The sequence below is a fragment of the Podarcis pityusensis genome (genome assembly GCF_964106645.2).
Source record: "Podarcis pityusensis genome assembly, chromosome: 3".
Lineage (NCBI taxonomy): Eukaryota > Metazoa > Chordata > Lepidosauria > Squamata > Lacertidae > Podarcis > Podarcis pityusensis.
This window is the reverse complement of record NC_138026.1, coordinates 56,107,972-56,125,644: the sequence shown is the minus strand read 5'-3', so window position 1 is coordinate 56,125,644 and position 17,673 is coordinate 56,107,972. Positions and strand designations below refer to the sequence as shown.

Genomic DNA, 17,673 nt, shown 5'->3' with positions numbered 1-17,673 from the left:
ATGCTAATGTGCCTCATTTTCACAATAATTAAATTGATTATACAGGCCCATTATATCACTTATGTGGAAAATTGTTTTCCAAGCTACTATAAACACAGCCATAAGGCTATGCATCCTCATTTTGTTATTTAGTAAATGTTCTTTGTTGTTCTATCCATGTTAAACACTGTGGCTGTGCTTTAGTTATTCGATGCTATTATACTCCATTTAAGTTTAATTTTACACACTGTCATCATTAAATTCTTTTTATTAGTTTGATACCTCATATTTCTGTGGTCATTACAGTGCTTTTGTTTTTGACCACCTTCCACATTTTGACATCCTTTTTCATAATAATAAATTGCTGTGTGTACCATATGTTATATTTCAAATGCAATCTTTGCATAAAAGTGTGTTTGTGTGTGGGCAGGTGGAATAACAGGTTTCAGACCAGCATAGGAGCTTCATTGTGGAGGAAGGGGAAAGTTATTTTGCATTCTGCCTGTACCTCCTCACCACTAAAATGATGCTCCAGAAGTCTCCAAAATTGGAACAACTGGGGGCGGGGGGGTTTGAAGCTGTAGGCTATAGGAGAAAGTTGGTATTTGTAAAGATAACCTCCCTCTTCCTGCAGTGGAAGTTTCCATTGGATCTCAGGCAAGTCTGACCCCAACCCATTGTGTTTTGATAAGAATAGTAGTTCTTGTTCTACAATTCAATGAAAATCATTTCGTTCCACTTTGGTCACAGTTTTTGATTCACCATAGTTTGCTATTTTGTTTGAACCAAACAAATTGTGATTAATCTTAACTATGGTTTGTTGAAACAAGCCAACTTCAAAACATGTAGCAGGCTTGTTCAACAAAGCACAGTTAAGATTAGAATTATGTCCAGACCTCAAACTGTTATTAAAGTGTAGCTAATCAAAAACCAAAGCAAAAGCTTCAACTCTCCTCAGTGTAGAGACATCGGAGAAAATAGGGGATAATGTCTGATTCCAAAACCCATTCCCATCATGGCAGAACATGGTGGCCCCATGTTACACAAAAGCATGGCATTTTCATCAATTGCACATATAGCTGTAACCAGAAGAGCATAGTTGAAGCAGGGTCACCAACCCAGAACGTATGATGACTGTAACATTTTATTAGCTATAGCTTCACAGAGGAAAATGGCATGGCATAAGGCCAAGATCCTATTTCTGTGTGATCCAGCAGGACTGTTATGTTCTTATGAAGGAGAGGATGAAAAGGAAGAAGTTCAATGGATATTCATTCTTAGGCCCATGCGCTAGAATTCAAACATCTCTGACACACCTGAACGGCTGTGTGTGAGATAGCTGAAATGTGAATAATTGTCATGCACATGTGTAAACAGTAACTAACATTTCTAAAGGCAAAAATAGGAGAAGTTCTACTATGGAACAGAAAACACAGGCTGCCATGGTTATTAAAGATATTTGGAGTGTGTGATACTCATCATGCAATAGGTAATAGCCTAGCTCTAAAAAGCTTATTGTCCCCTAGTATGGCTCGTGTTCTTGAGCAAATTGTTTAATACAAAGCAAGAATCCATCAGTGACTGACTGTGTCATAATGGATAATAGCTTGTTGCACACCCAAGTTATCATGAGATAACTGCAATTATATCAACAATGTCTCCATCAAATACTCTTTGTGTCTGTATTTTTTAAATGCTCAGGCTAGGACCATTATGCTTAAGTGAAAGTTAGCAACATTAGACAGGAGTGCTTTAAGTACCCCAAAATGTTGTTTTCTTAGAAGTAAACACTTACAAATCCCTTCAGTCTGGAAGAAAACATGCAACGATGGTTGCAGTATTGTATCACTGCATGAGAAGTGATTGCTGTAATACAAGACATATTTTTGTCCCATATCTTTTTACCGTTTTAATCACTATAGCTCAGCTACTGTGTTGGATCCTCATAAACAGAATTCTCCAGCCAAATGCTCAAGAGCACAAGGCAGGGAATGATACAAGAGCTACAGCACCAATGGGGGGGGGGGGAGTAACCACAATACTATCAAGTTCATCATGCACACATGTGGACAGTGGTTGAGAAAACCCAACACTGTCATTTTCCAAATGAAATGAGAAACTGTCTCAGAAATGAGAGGTTGAAAGTAAGCTTTGAAGTCTCAAGACTAGAGAGACTGCAGAGGATCTTGAACTTTGGGAAAGTCAGGCAGGGATTCAGCAGGCTCGCCAGCATTCAGCATGATGAGATAAAATATGATTAGCAAGACTTACAAAAGACTGCTTGAACCTCTGTAGAGTTCATGGAATCTTTTGCAGGATTCAGCTTGCTGCTGTTCCCTTCTTTAGGCTCACCTCTCTCTCTCTCTCTCTCTCTCTCTCTCTCTCTCTCTCTCATTTCCTGTTTATTTGTTAAGGGACCAGAAGTCTCAAACTAGTGACTCTGGCAGCTCTGGAAGATAGTTATCCCTGAGCCACCTTGGCAGATCATAGCTGTCAGCCCAGCAAGGATCAGGTGACAGGAGGTGTCAACAGGCTCCCACCCAGCTGTTGTACTGCCTGATGAACCGTCTGTTTGCCTCCCAGTCACCAGCTCATTGAACATTCCTGCTTTTGCCATCACCAGCTCAGTCTTCTCTTGTGTTTTCTAGGACCCTGCAACTCACTTGGTATGAGATGTGAGGTTATTATAAAATAAAAGCAAAGGTATGCCACAGATTATAAAAGGCACGAGCAACACTGAGAGGAAATGATGCAAGTGTAGATAGTGGAATGAAAAGGGAAGAGGGTATAAAAGTAACGAGGGTACAAACTGTGGGCATTATTGCAATAATGAATTGGGAAACTAAAAAGTAGTTTGAAGAGCTGAACACATAAAAATGATACATGGATGAATGAATGAAACCAGGACATAGACTGTCAACTGAGAGAGACAATGTTGGACTACATGAGCCAGCAATGCAGCTCTTACGTTATTTCTGCAAAGGACAGAAATATAAGCTAATTATTCATTAAAAAGAGATTGTGCAAATATAAAGTATTGAGTATGCCAGTCTTATGCCGCACCACTGTGCTTTAAAAAGATCCATAGGAACAAGATAGCACTCATAAAGAGAAAACTAGTTTTAACATTCTCAGTCCAAAGTAAAATGTTTGAAACGCCACAATTTCTGTAAACAATAGGAGTTGGCTAGGCAGTTTTCTTTCTAGATATTACTTTTTAGGGTTCACTGCTTTTAAAGAAACAGTTTCAAAGCCTGGGCTGGCAACCCTGATAGGAGAGGAAGCCAACCCGTTTGAAAATAACATGTTTGAAATGAATCCTGCATTCCATCCCCCATGACAATGGAGAGAAAGTCTACCTGTGGTTTTGCAAAATGTGAATGTCTATCATTAAAAGGGCTCTGCATTGAAAAATACTTTAAAGCCAACAGTCTGCAAAAGCCAACCAGAAAAATCTTCACTGTTCTATGAAGATGAGGCCATCAGACCCAATGAGCTTCTATACTAGGGATTTGGCATATCAACACAGCTCAGCAGGAAGCTTAAAAAGATTTTAAGACTAGGCTCAGTCAATTATTCAGTCAATTTACTATTGATTGAATAATATCCAGTCAATAGTAATTTTGGTTGTGGCTCAACCTGCGGAAGTGTCTCTGAGAGAATTTAGCAGATGAGATCCCCAACATTAAACCTTCTCTATTTTCACTTTTCTACCCAGGCCTGCTTTAAAAAACATTTCCTCTCCTGCCCGCATTCCTTTTAATTGTTTGAAAATTTAATCCAGAACAAGCCTGGCATTTCTGTAACTACAGATGCATAAGCTTAGACACTGGCTGGGAAACCTGCCATCAACGTTTACACTTGATGCACATACATTGTCTTTTGGCTCTGCACACTCATGTCCATCTGCTTTGATGGCCTGGTGCCCACTCATCAGTCAGTTGGAGTGTTTGACTGGGTCTTAACGCCAAGTAATGGCCTTTGACAGGCAGCATCCATAACCTTGCCAGTTCTTTTGCACAAAGTAGGCCCCCCCCCCGACAAGCTCAAAACACTGGTGTACAACGTTCCTTTGCATTTCTCAACCACTTTTGTGAAACTGCAAGCAATAATTTATTATAGCAACATAAAATGAAGATGCTATTGAACAGAAGAACAATAGAATGCTGCTGAAGCACCTACATGCAAAGGCAAAAGAACTGAAGGCAGAACAAACCAAAGACAAATAACAGAAGAAAAACTTATGAATAAGGTGCTGAAATGGGAAAGGAAGCTTTGTTTACACTGCAATAGGTTGCAGAATGAGTTGGGCTGCAAACCTATGTTCACTTATTTTGCGATAACCTCCACTCAACTCCATGAGACGTATGCATAAGTAAAAAACAACAACCTTAGGATATATGTTACAGCACATTCCACATCTGTGCATCATACTATCAGTTAATTGTCTGGGTCTTTTACAGGTGTGCAAGACTACTGGTAACAAAGGAATTGCTCAGTGATGGAGACCCATCACTGGTTCTCATGGGGATTTCAACAGCAATAGGAAAACTGGTGATGGGTAAAGGCTTATGCAAATCCTGAAGTACTGGGTTGAAAAAGTACTGCAATGATCTATTTTATGGTGGTTTTATTGGTATTTGGTTTATCCTTTTAATTGATGGATTGTTTTATTGAATCTGTAAACTGCATTGGGGACGAAGTTATAAATAATGCTGGCTGTTTAAATAGCCCACTGTTTCAACCAGTCAGACCACTGATAACTAGATTACTACTTGGATTTGCATATTATTGTAGAAATGAATTTCAAACAATTAATGATGAAAATCAAAGGTTATGAATTTTTCAAAAATAAAGGCCAAGGAAAGCATTCCTGGACCACTGATGGCCATAAGACTAGAACATGCTGACTCTTTTAAGTATCTGAGGATCTGGTTTCATGGCTCTACTATTTCAACCAACCACACTTATCTGTTCTTGCAGAGGGAGGGGAAATTGCTGAAAATTTCTTTCCTGTCCATTGTGTTTTACTGCCTGCTGAACTGGAGAAAAGTAAATTTGTATAAAAATATTAATGGAAGCTACAACTTGGTGAGCTAAGCTCCAGGTGCCAGTACTTACAACCGCTAAGATAACTACACAAAATCCCATCCCTTTAATAATATACCCAACAGATCCCTGTGCTCAGCAGGAGAGGAGATCCTGCAGATACCATCGTATCAGGAGGTCCATGACACACAATGTCAGAATCAAGCTTTCAGTGTGGCATCGTCTATCTTTTGGAATTCTGTCCTGTAACATTTCAGACAGGCACCATACCTCTATGTTCTTTTCAATGCCCGATGAAGACCTCCTTCTTTCAAGAAGTGGCCATTTCTATTCCAGTGGGTATTTGCATTGAATTTCAAATTATTTTTATATATGCAATTGTTTTAGATATGTTTTTATTGCACTGTGAACTCGCCCTGAGAGGCTTCATAGGAAATGCTTCATAAATGAAATATATAATAAAAAATAATATAAATGATAATGTATGGAAAAAATGTACATTATACATATGAAAATTTAAGTTACAATTTTCACAGCTGTTTTGAATGTACCCATATTTTAAACATCAAACGGGTAAAATTCAAATGGAAGGGGTCACTTCTTCAAGCATCTTGATAGAATTAAAGGCTAATGTTGGAGCAAAAATGGATTGGCTGGCTGTCACTGACTTCAATGGCAAAGATTCGCTTTTTAAAAATGAGCCATTTCCAGCTTTTGTTCTGATGGGTAATACTGGTCTGCAAACTACTTCATACCAAATTGTGCTAAGGTTGCTAGGACAGACTGCTAGATCTTCTCCCTTCTAAAAATGGATCTCCTGATTCCTACAAGTAAGAAGCTGACTCTCTGCTTAATGAATGAGATTCTTCCCTGACAACTGAGTGCATACATCAGAGCCATTGGTGGCGAAGGCTTTGTATACTAGTGACTGCACCTTGAACATTTTTATACAAACTGTGTTGTATTCAATGGTGTAATTCAGCTGAGAGTAAGGCTTCCATCAGCAAAATGGGGAGAAAAGCAGTTTTCAACAACTTTCCCTCCCCTTGCAGTTTCTGTGCCCCTTTAAATCTGGAAGGTCCCCCTGCATCATATTTGATTCCCTTCCTGTTCCACTGATGGAAGCCTTAGCATCAACTGAGCAACTGTTGGATACAACCCCATTTGTGTATGGCAATGGCAGCATGTGCTTACACTTGAGGACAAGGGGCTGGAAGAGAGAAATCAGCTATGTATCCTTTATTTTCTCTTGCTGATACTGTAAACTCATTTTTCATTTTTTTAAAAAAACCTTCTTATATTCTTGTAATGTCCTTTTGAAAGAAAATCTATAGCCTTATCTTTAAACTCCTGTTGCTTTGTGGCCAAATGCCTGAGCAGTTTTGATGGCTTTATTGATTCATTTGCAAGCACCACAATCATACAAACAGGGCAGTTTTTTTCCACAGCAATTTAGCAGCACAAATTAGTGTGGTTGCCTTCCCTTGTCAGAATTCCTAACAAAGATTATAAGGAATTCCCTTGTGACTTAATAGTCAACCCATTTTGAGATGAAGGCTGATTTTTGCATTTGTTTTTGGGGCAAATATTAATTGCTCTTCAAATGGACCCTATTGATTTAATGATATCAATATGCAAAGTGTTTCAATATATATTTGTCTCTTCTTTGTCAAACAAAACAGCCAAAAGTTCAGACTCAGTTTAGGAAAAATAGCATTATTTCACACTTAAACATGCTTAAGTGCTTTAGATCTCAAAGAGAAAAATGTGACTTAAAAAAAAAAAAGATTCAACAATGAATCCATAAATTCAAAGTCCTGACTCAAGCATTCTTACTACTTCAGTAAAATGCAACTCACCTAATTTACCCACATGTCTTTCAGTAATTAAAATGGAAAGCTGGAAAGCATTTTAGTACTGTATTTTCCATGTCAATATTAGAAATATATTTAGGAAATATATATCATATACATATATATATATATATATATATATACACACACACACATATATATATACATATATATATGAGAATGAAATTAACCAAACTGGCCACAAGTTTGCATATCTATAATATGTCTGGTAAGAACCTGAGAATTGTTTCCCATGATTAGTAAGAGTCAAACTTACTTTTTAAAATGTGACTTTTGAATATAATTTTCTGTTGTGTAGCTGCTTTTACTTTAGCTGGCATGGGCAGCCCTGGCATGAGAGGGGTGAGGGATCTTTAATTATTTGTTCCTCACTGTGGCCCTGATCTGGATCAAGACACCTGCACTTGCTATTTGCAAGTGAGAAAAACTCACAATGGAGTATTGATAAAATGCTGGGGGGGAAATTAAAGCTATGTGTGATTAGACAGGGTTGTTTGGCACAATATATTCTTTAGCAGTATGATTCCACAATTCTTGTGCTTTAGGCTAAACCTGAAACAATATGTTCTTTTACCCTACTATAGTGAAAGGCCACAATTAGAACACCTTATGGCAAACAAGAGGGACGCGGGTGGTGCTGTGGTCTAAACCACAGAGCCTAGGGCTTGCCGATCGGAAGGCTGGCAGTTTGAATCCCCGCGACAGGGTGAGCTCCCGTTGTTCGGTCCCAGTTCCTGCCCACCTAGCAGTTTGAAAGCATGTCAAAGTGCAAGTAGATAAATAGGTTCCGCTCTGGCGGAAAGGTAGACGGCATTTCTGTGTGCTGCTCTGGTTCACCAGAAGCGGCTTAGTCATGCTGGCCACATGACCCAGAAGCTGACTGCGGAAAAATGCCAGCTTCATTGGCCTATAGAGCGAGATGAGCGTGCAACCCCAGAGTCGTCCGCGACTGGACCTAATGGTCAGGGGTACTTTACCTTTACCTTTTTATGGCAAACAAGATTGAGGGCACAGGAGAAGGGGACAACAAAGGATGAGATGGTTGGACAATGTTCTCGAAGCTACCACCATGAGTTTGACCAAACTACAGGAGGCAGTGGAAGACAGGAGTGCCGGGCATGCTCTGGTCCATGGGGTCACGAAGAGTCGGACACGACTAAACAACTAAACAACAACAACAACATATATATGTGTGTGTGTTTAAACAATGCAACAACAACATGGCAAACAAACTAAATACCGTGTCTTGTTATTAAATCAACAACCATCACATTGAGAAAAAAAGTTTGGGTGGTTTTAATGATGATCAGCTGTCCACAAAGGAAGGTATTAGAAATGAAAAGGGCAACAATAGGAAAGAGGTAACAGAAAAGCAAATATGTAAATAAATTATAATTGGTAATATAATGGATGCAGTTGAAAAAAGGAAGATGTTGTTATAAGCCAAATCACTTTCACATTTTGCTGACTTATAATTTTATAAAGCACTTGCACCAGTGTAATGAGTTCTGTAGCAGAAACTGCTGTGATTAGATTGGATGTGGCAGACAGGCCAAAGATTGAAATATTTCGTCATGGCGAATTTGCATAAATGAACACTAGGAAGGAAGGCTGAACTAGTGTGCCTTCTCCTTTGCCAAGGTTTTGATACATATGCTGGAGAGTAAGGGAGGCGGGGACATGCTGTGCTAATATTCAGGAGATAAAACCATGATTCATTTTCTAATGCCCCCAAACTGGCTTCTTTCATGAAAACTAATTTCACTTGAAGGAAGCAGCAAATGCATTTATCACATCAGTTCTGCACTCACAGGGTCACACAGTCCTAGGACACCAGTAATTTGATGCTGGATAAACAAAACATTAGCTGTACTTTAGCCACCATTTATTCATACATGATATGAGAGATTCATATTACTGTGGCCTACTTTAGAGCCAAGATGAATTTGACTAGGTAACAACAAAATCTTAAATGCTTCCTATTATAATGTGCAAATCTAAAGCTGGAATCCTAGGATGAGGCATACATTGAACAGGACTGTAGTAAATGCACGTGTAGACTTACAGGGCTATGAGCATTTAAAGTGGCCTGTGTTGCAGGAAAAGGCAGTTGCATTCATCATTATGATTAGCATACATCTGTATTCCTGGAGTGTTCAGCAAGATTCCTGCCATTTAGGAATTGGATTGGTGTCAGTCACTGCATAAATTTATAAACACAACACAGACCTAAAAAGCTTTACAGTAAAGATCCACTGGGAGAGGGGGAGACACAATGCATTTCTAAATCCACAAATGCTTTGCCCCCAATGGAATCTATGCCAGTGGGAGTCAGATGTCCAGTGTCAGTGGAGATAGGAGAGCTTTGGCTACCTCTGAAATAGTGTCCCGGAAGCAAATTGTAGCCATTCACTTGTATGGGGGGGAAGGGGTATGCTCAGAAGGATTTAAAGTGATCCCTCCTACACACACGAGGCTGGAACAATCAAGTCCAATGCTAGGGAAGCCTCACTCCCCTATTTCCTTTAGCCATAGCAAAGAATGGTTGCTCCTCTTCAGACAGAGATGCAATGGATGCTCCTGAGTACACATCTTAAGGATTTTCCCAGTAATTAACTCACTTTCCAATCTTTATTGGAATACTAATAAAACATCATATCCTTCTACTAATGCAAGCAGCTTGTGGATACAATAAATAGAAATCTGATTGTGTATTGATACTTGAAAGCTAGAGCCATACTGGTAATGTGTGTACTGATTAGTAGAAAGAAGGGGGTGGGGGAAGAGAAGCAATTATAAAAGGTGAGAAATAAATACAGCTGGAAGTAAGAAAACCAATGAAGCTTTGGTGGATAGAAGAGAATCCACATAGGTAGAGATAATTTAGGGGTAAAATGGGTTAATAGAATGTTGCTTTTAAACTTTCAGACTCAGTTTAACAAGTACTTTAAAAAAATGAAATAGATGGATATAATGATCTGGCTACAAAGGAACTGCAATCTCTCTACTTAGGAGTGGAAAATAAATTAATTGTAATCATTTCTGAATATGTCAGATGACAAATTTCTAAAATTGAAACAGGACAATCCAATAATTATCTGACCAAGTTCTCCAAAGAGCCAGAGTTTCTGCTCTGTGGACCTTATGGGCAAGTGGAAACAAGAAACAAGTCTGGCGAGGCAAGCAGTTTGAAGCATGACTTTCTTAATAGGTCAGGACCCTGGGCAGCTCCCAGTGGGCCCTGCTACTTGAGCTTTGGAGTTTTCAAAGGTGGTATCTAAATCAAGAGCTGGACCCATTTGTAGCCTTATGGAGGGTAGCATGGCCTGTACTGCAGTTGCCCTGCTTCCGTAAGGAGCTGGTTGTGCTGACTTAAAGGGCTCTTGCGTAAGTATGGAGACACTGACTTCTAGATTGTGCAAGGCATGGGAATGCTATTTGAGCTTCATTCTATGAGTTCTAGGAAGGTTCAAGAGTTAGGTCCTCTCCTGCTGAGAGGGCCCCAAGGAAGGCGTTGTTGAGGATGATCATCAAGTGGAGCAGTCTATCTGTCCTCCCTACTGGTATCTTCCTCAGTGTACTGTAAGAGGCCAGGTTTGGAAGCCATGACAAATAGGCTTCCATTATACAAGTGTATGTCAGAACATTGCCCCACAGCAACTTAAGGGCTGTACAGATCTCTTGTTTCCTAGGTTCAGAGCTTCTCTGAGCTATGCCCCATTGTGATAACTCAGTGATAATAATCACTGTACAGTTCACTGTATCCTTAAGCTGTGATTAATGTTTTAACGTTGTAACCCACCCTGGAACCTTAGGGCAAGGGTGGGAAAACAATTATATCATCATCATCATCATCATCATCATCATTCCAGGCTGGAATACCCAGAATCACAAGTTTTTTAAAGGCCATTTTCTTGGCAGTTTGATAAAAGGTTCTTCCTCATCAGTTATGCAAGTCTTGAAACAAAAGCTGAATCTCACAAACGTTTGAGTCAGCTCTACGCAGTTCTTTACCATGTTGTCTTTCAAAAGAGGAAGTTTTGTGTGGGATTTTGTTCTGGCAATAAGTAAATATATGCTCTGCAAAATTGTTCTGAGAATAAACCTGGATGAACTAATCATGAGTTATTCCAATTAGATTTAATTGGAAGGGCAGCTGGAATAAGAACTGCAACTCAGGCAATTTATATAATACAGAGAGCCTATAGGTGCCAATGCTGGAAAGATCTTGCCACAGGGCAGGGCACTTGATTATGTAGACCTTGTAGTGCTTCCCAGAATTAAGATCTTATTTTTAACATAACTGGTGGACTGTCCCACTGTAGCGCCAGCCAACAGCCTTTAAAATATGAATTGCTATCAGGAAGATATTTCCGTTTTCAGCATGCTGGAAGCAAGTACTTAATTGCAGTTAAAAGGTGTGAAATTAGTCGGCAATCCTCCAAATGGTGTCTGTATGTGTAATTTATCACCTACTTGTAGAGGTGACTGTGTTAAAAAAATTCACATGCAAATTATAAAAATACAGGGACCAAGTTTTTAAAATAGGCCTTCATCCTCAAATGTGAACATACATTTAAACATTGTAAACATCCAAGGAAGGATCTCAGGACCTGTGGTTTAGGTCATCTCCAGATTGTCAGTATTCTGGTCACCATGCATGCACAGCTAGGAATAATCCAAGGGAGCAATGATTGAGCACAGAAAGGCCATTATGGGTCAGACAAGGCCACAGCTTGATTGGTTACCAGAGGCTGATCTGGCATAGGGCAAAAATTATCAGGCAGCCTGTCTTCTGGCTGCTTAGTCACTCAGCCTGTCTGATGGGGACACAATGGGGTGTCTGATGTGTCTGATGGGGACACCTCTTAAGGCCCACCATGGTGCAAGCTGCTCTTGTGGGTTCTACCAGCTAGTTCAGTTATGTGGGCAGGTGCTTCAAGACCTTGAGGCGCCACTCCCAACTCCCCTATGGATCTTGACCAATGTCCTTCTCCACCAAAGTTGCTTCAATAAGAAATGGGGGGGGGGATGACTAACACATATAAAATGGGGGGGCTGACACAGTGGATGCAATTCTGTTCCCTTTTTACATGTTCAGTAACAGGGCTTAAAGCTAAAAGGATTTCTTTATTAACCTAATTGGTACCTTCTTTTGGGACTCACTCAAGGAAAGTTAAACAGATTTACAAACTTGAATCTGTAGTCATGTGACTAGACCCTGAACCCTGGTAATTTAACAATAATAAACTTATAACCATACATAGCCAAACTTTTCTTATTTGGTGAAGAATTATGCAAAACTTTTCACCAATGCTCATTATTTCCTGATAGAATGTGGCATCAGATAAACCAATAAGACATTAAATTGAAATCTGGTGAATGTTGTTAAGCTGATCATAAGCTGTTTCTGTTACTTGCACATATATTGGTTTAATTATACTTTCCTTGAGTATCTCAAAGAACAGAATTTCAATTCCAAATGTTAACATTTCCTCACTGACAGCCCCAAAACTTACACAGCTGTCAGGAGCAGGCTATTTTAGGCGGATAGAATAATAGAGGTTTCTACTGTATATATGAATATTTCATCTATACCTCATTAACAGTTAAAATATGATCAATATCCTGGTGAACTCTCATTTCATCCTCCTGTTTCTTGTGCCAGGGTAAGAGGCTTGCAGAAATGAGAAAATATGAGTTTCAATATAAAATGCTGCCTCGCACATTGTTTTCCATAGTTTAGAAGTTGTTGTGTGTTTTCATCTGGTATTAGCTTACTGCATGTTTCAAATACTTGATTTTAAACAGTTTTTTTTAATTGACCAATGTTATTGTTTTATTCATTTTGTAAAGGCTTTGGGCATTTTATTACAAACAAGTGGTATAAAAATGTAGAGAAATAAAAGTAAGTGACGTTCCAGCACAATGTGACCATCATACAGATAGAGTAATCATTGAGCCACAATTATTTGCTGGCCCCTGTCAAACAGACACTTGTGGCAAAGCCAGTTTGTTGACAAGTGATGTGTGGAAATAGTCCCGTGACACAGGGAGGAACCATAACTCAGTGGCAGAGTACATGCATTGCATGCAAAAGATCTCTCCAATATCCAATCTCTGGCAAGATTAGATAGCAAGAGATTTGACAAACTTCTGCCTGAAGCAGTGTTGAGTCCTTCCTAGTAAGGGCAGATAATAAGGGTAGAATGGCTAATAATTTGACCTGGTTAAGGCAGCTTACTATATCCTTTCTATATCCTTTCAATGTAGTGCAACAAGGGAAGGGACAGACTACTTATGAAATGCATTTGATATTCACTGAAAAATGACTGGAAGCATTTGGGTTTGAATGGTTCTGTCCTCTATGTCCCCAGTTTTCGGTCAAGATGCCCTCAAATTTGATTATTATTCAGTGTTACCCTGGGTGTAAGTGGGACTCACTGAAGCTGAGAATCAAAATATGGCTCTCCCAGATTTCTTTTTTTTTTTAAATCATATTTATTAAAGTTTCCAAAAATATAGAAATACAAAGAAAAAAGAAAAAGAAAAAAAGATATTTAAAAACCTTACTTTCATTGCCTACTTTCTGGGACTCCCCCCCTCCCCCCCCGACTGTATTCCCCTTTCCTTAATTTGGTTCTACAAGCTCTCACTCCCAATTTGAAGCTTAATTTGTTTAACCCACTATCCAAATTGAATTGTACAAATCTTACCACCGTCCCACATCATTAACAAGAAAAGAAAAAAGATTTTCCCCAAGATCCACCCCAGTTCCTTCCACGAATTCCCTTTTTTTAAACACGTCCAATCAAAATAAAATGACATGCGTAAGTTATGTAAAGAAATAGAAAATAAGAGATATAGAAAAATTCAAAAGATGGTTACACAGCCTTTGGATTCCAAATCTCCCCCCCCCTTCCCCGGTTTGAATTCCCCATGTCCATCAGTCTATACATTATCAGCTTGGAAGTCTCAATTCATAACCAGATTTCTCCCCGATTCCATCTTGCCGGTTTTCTTTTAATTTATTAATTTTAATAATATTTAACTTCAAGTGTCCAATCTAACAAAGGCCTTTAATTTCCTTGATCTTTACCACTCCTCCCGTTGTTCTTTCCGTGTCGTAATCAGTCCTTTGTTCTTCTTATTCCTCACTTTCTCAGGTTTCTTGTCCTGTTCAGCTGCTAAAACTTTCTAATTCAGAAATCTGGTATCTCTACAGAGGTTTGTTATTCAGGAACAAAAACTTACGTCCAGTCCATTCCTTTCTTCAATAGAAAATTCTATTGTCTCCTTTAATGTAAATACCTCTGTAGACAAAATACTATTTCAGTTTTGCAGCTTTCCCAGAAGATAACAAGTCCTGTGCGAATCCCAGAGTATTTTTCCACTTATGACCGTTCTTGTAATGTCCCGAAACCCCTCTAGGGGGATTGTAATAACTTTGTATCCTCTAATCCAAAAGTCAAATTGTTGCTTATTTTCCAACAGTTTATATCCATATTATAGCAAATTGTAACAAAATTAACCAGCAAAGTCCTCATAACAAAGTCCTCTTTATATTCTCCAGCTTTGACAGCTACTTTGACAGCTGTCAAAGTCTCCGTCTCTCTTCACCAGGCTCCGCGAATCGCCCCGGTTCCCAGGGGGGGGTTGCATTTTTCTTCTCACCCTCCACTCTTCTCCTCCAGCACAGTTCTTATAATTTCCCATCGTGAAATTAATGATTTTTATCAGGAGTATACTTCCCTTTGGACCTTGGTTACCCAGTCCTTGTTTTGGAATGCTTACAGTAGGGGGGGGGATTGACTTCCTTTTTAAATCGCCCCCGCTCGTGCCAAATCCGAAATTTTGAACCCGGTTTCCCAATTACTCATGGGTTGTTGTTAATAGTCCAAATTTTCAATGGAAGAAGTCAGCGCTCTCCGTCGAATGGCATGCGGCTGCGCTCGGCAGGGAAAGCAGTAGACTCAAAGCACCACGCCGCTCCCCGGCACCCGATCCGAAGCCTTTAAAAAGGCTCCTTCACAAGTCGGGAGGGCGCTAATGGTGCAAGCCGAGTCACCCATGTCCACGGACTCCGTGCCCGTGGTTTTTAAGGGTCCCCGCGTCGCCGGCGCGGTAGGACCCAGCCCCTGCCGAGCAGACTCCCTCCGGAGCTCGGAGGGAGTCCGCCATTCGGCGATGGCGCCAACCCGGAAGTTCTCTCCCAGATTTCATTAAGTGCCCCTACCATGCCAGGCAGAGCCAAGTTAGAAGTTCCATTAAACCTTCTGTAAAATTGATATTTATTATTGCCCAGACAGAAACAATTTTCTGGGAAGAAAACTAAGGGTTTGTTGCTTGTTGCTGTTGCCTAGAAGAAAGCAAGTGAATGGGAGTGTGTGGGGAAGAGGAAACAGGAGAACTTGGGCTTCTGCATGTCATATGGAGAATATTCCAGTTTATTGCAGTAGCCATGGGAGTGGGAACAGAACAAGTAACAGTTGCCCATCCTAGATGATAAACAATATTGCAATGGTCCTCTTAGGGTACGATGGGGGAAGCACCTAGGGCATGAAACTATGGAACAGTAATCAAAATTGGACAGCAAGCAATAGGGCTATTTATGTGACCAATACATGATATGATCCATATTATAGAAGCTGCCTAGTGAAAAAAAGTCAAAGCTCAGAACTTGCTTTGGATTAAATATAGCAGGCACTGAAGTATTGATGTAACAGAAAATTACTTGTACAGATGATGTCTTGTATTTGTAACCTCATGAGACCTATTCAGGCCCTTTCTTCTTTCTTTAACTTCATTTAATCTCCATTTATGTTATTTCTTATATTATTATAGTCTAGTAATAATAGCAGTCACAGTAGCAACAGCAATAACATTATTAACAGTAATTAAATGTTTGCCCAGTAGCCAAAGGCCTTCCAGGCACATGCACATAATTAAAATATTGATAATGTTCAATTAATTCACAACTAAAGAAATAAAGAGATTAAAACCAGGGAAAAACTCAGATGCAGAGTCCCGGCTACACACATTAGCACAAATTTGTACCAGTATCTCTGATGGAACACAGCAAGCTACAATTTTCAATGACTGCTGGTAATTTAGTCCCAGAAAGTCTTTTTATGGACTTTAATGAAGCCTGAGAATGAAGTCCAAACCACAATACAAGCCATAGCATAGAGCCTTTACAATTCTGACAAAAGTTCACAGTATTTGAATATTGAAGACCTCGCTCTGTCCTGATACTATTCAGCTAAGCTATTACTGTATATACAATGACAGTTATGGAGTTCATTGTTCATTGAGACTAATAGTCATGGAAGCCTCAGACTTGACCCAGCAGGACTGAGACATTTCTTAGGACATGTTCCATGTATAGTAAGGTATTCAAAGGAATATGCTACAGTTAGCTATGCTATGGTAACATCAAGAGTGGACTATTGCAATGCACTTCACATGGGGTTGCTTTTCAGAAGCTTCAGTTAGTACAGAATGCAGATCCCCAACTCTTCAAGGAGAACAGATCTTATAACACCAATTCAAAAGGCTGATTTTGACCTATAGGACTCTTTACGGCTCAGGTCCCAATAGCTTCTGGGATGCCTCTTCTGATATGAACCTACCTGGACACACATATCTTCTTCTCTGGAAGCCCTTCTCTGGAACCCCCTCTGAAGGGTGATGACAAAAAAGAGGGCCTTTTCAGTTGGGGCTCCCTATCTGTGGAATGCTCTCCCTGGTGAGGTCTGTCTTATGCCTTTGTTGACACTTTCATCTCCTTGATGGGCTGAGCTATTATTGTGCTACCAAAGCTTCCTGTTGCTCTCATAGGAGGTTGAGAGTATGGGAAAATATGCATACAGGACACACACTTTTGTGATCATCAGTTCTTTTGAGAGCCGATGTGGTAGTTGTGCTTCCATCCCATATGGGAGCACTTGTTTCAAACAACCAGTGAAACTTATTTTTGAGTTAATACGTATAGGAATGCATTGTTAAATGTTATGCATTTCACTGATAGCATGGGATTTAATGCAACTACAGGAAATGGTCTTCGGAAGAAGGGTTAAATAATTGAATAATATATAGCAATTATTACTGCAGAATGTTGGCATGCGGGGGGGGAGGGGGGGTTGACCAATAGAACTTTATGGATGAGAATGCAGGTTTTATTAGGCTTGTTATAAATTTTCTGAGTAATATTTAGAGATAACAAAAATTCCTTTATTGTCAAATTTTGATGGCAGCTCTAATATAAATGGAAAATTAAATCATAGCTGAAATATTGGCACTCCTGTATCTCATTTTGTATGTATGCATTCTGTACCTTAACAAAAGACCTTAACAAAAGTGTTCCTAGGCATCAGCTTATATAATCTAATGCTACACATTAGCAGCACATGACAATCCCTGCCACTTCAGAGAAAGGAAAGAAAAATTACTGAAAATTAAAGGAAGTTGTTGGGGAACCTTCTTGACCTCAGCTGGTATCTACAGCAGCAACAGGTTTTGCAGTTGCACATCGCTTAAGGATGAATCGTTTTAAAATGTGAGGCTAAATTAAAGCTATTTGATATGTAGCCACACAGAGGAAAGGTTTCTCATTCTACAGTCGCTGGTGATGATATCCTTGCAAATGAGAAACAAACTACCAGATAGCTAGAAAGTATTATTCCCTGTGATCGCTGCTGGAAATGAGTTACTCGGTTCTTATCATAGAAGCATTTGGGCTTTGGCATAGTATACTGAACCTTTCTTACAT

The 17,673-nt window shown here is 39.5% G+C and overlaps 1 protein-coding gene across 5 annotated transcripts in view; it reads right to left on the bottom strand.

The window, feature by feature from the left end:
* Positions 1-17,673, bottom strand: part of NKAIN2 (sodium/potassium transporting ATPase interacting 2) — a gene marked incomplete at its 3' end in the record, with an annotated part of 443,436 nt that overhangs the window by 205,137 nt on the left and 220,626 nt on the right. The gene's annotated exons all lie outside the window — the stretch shown is intronic.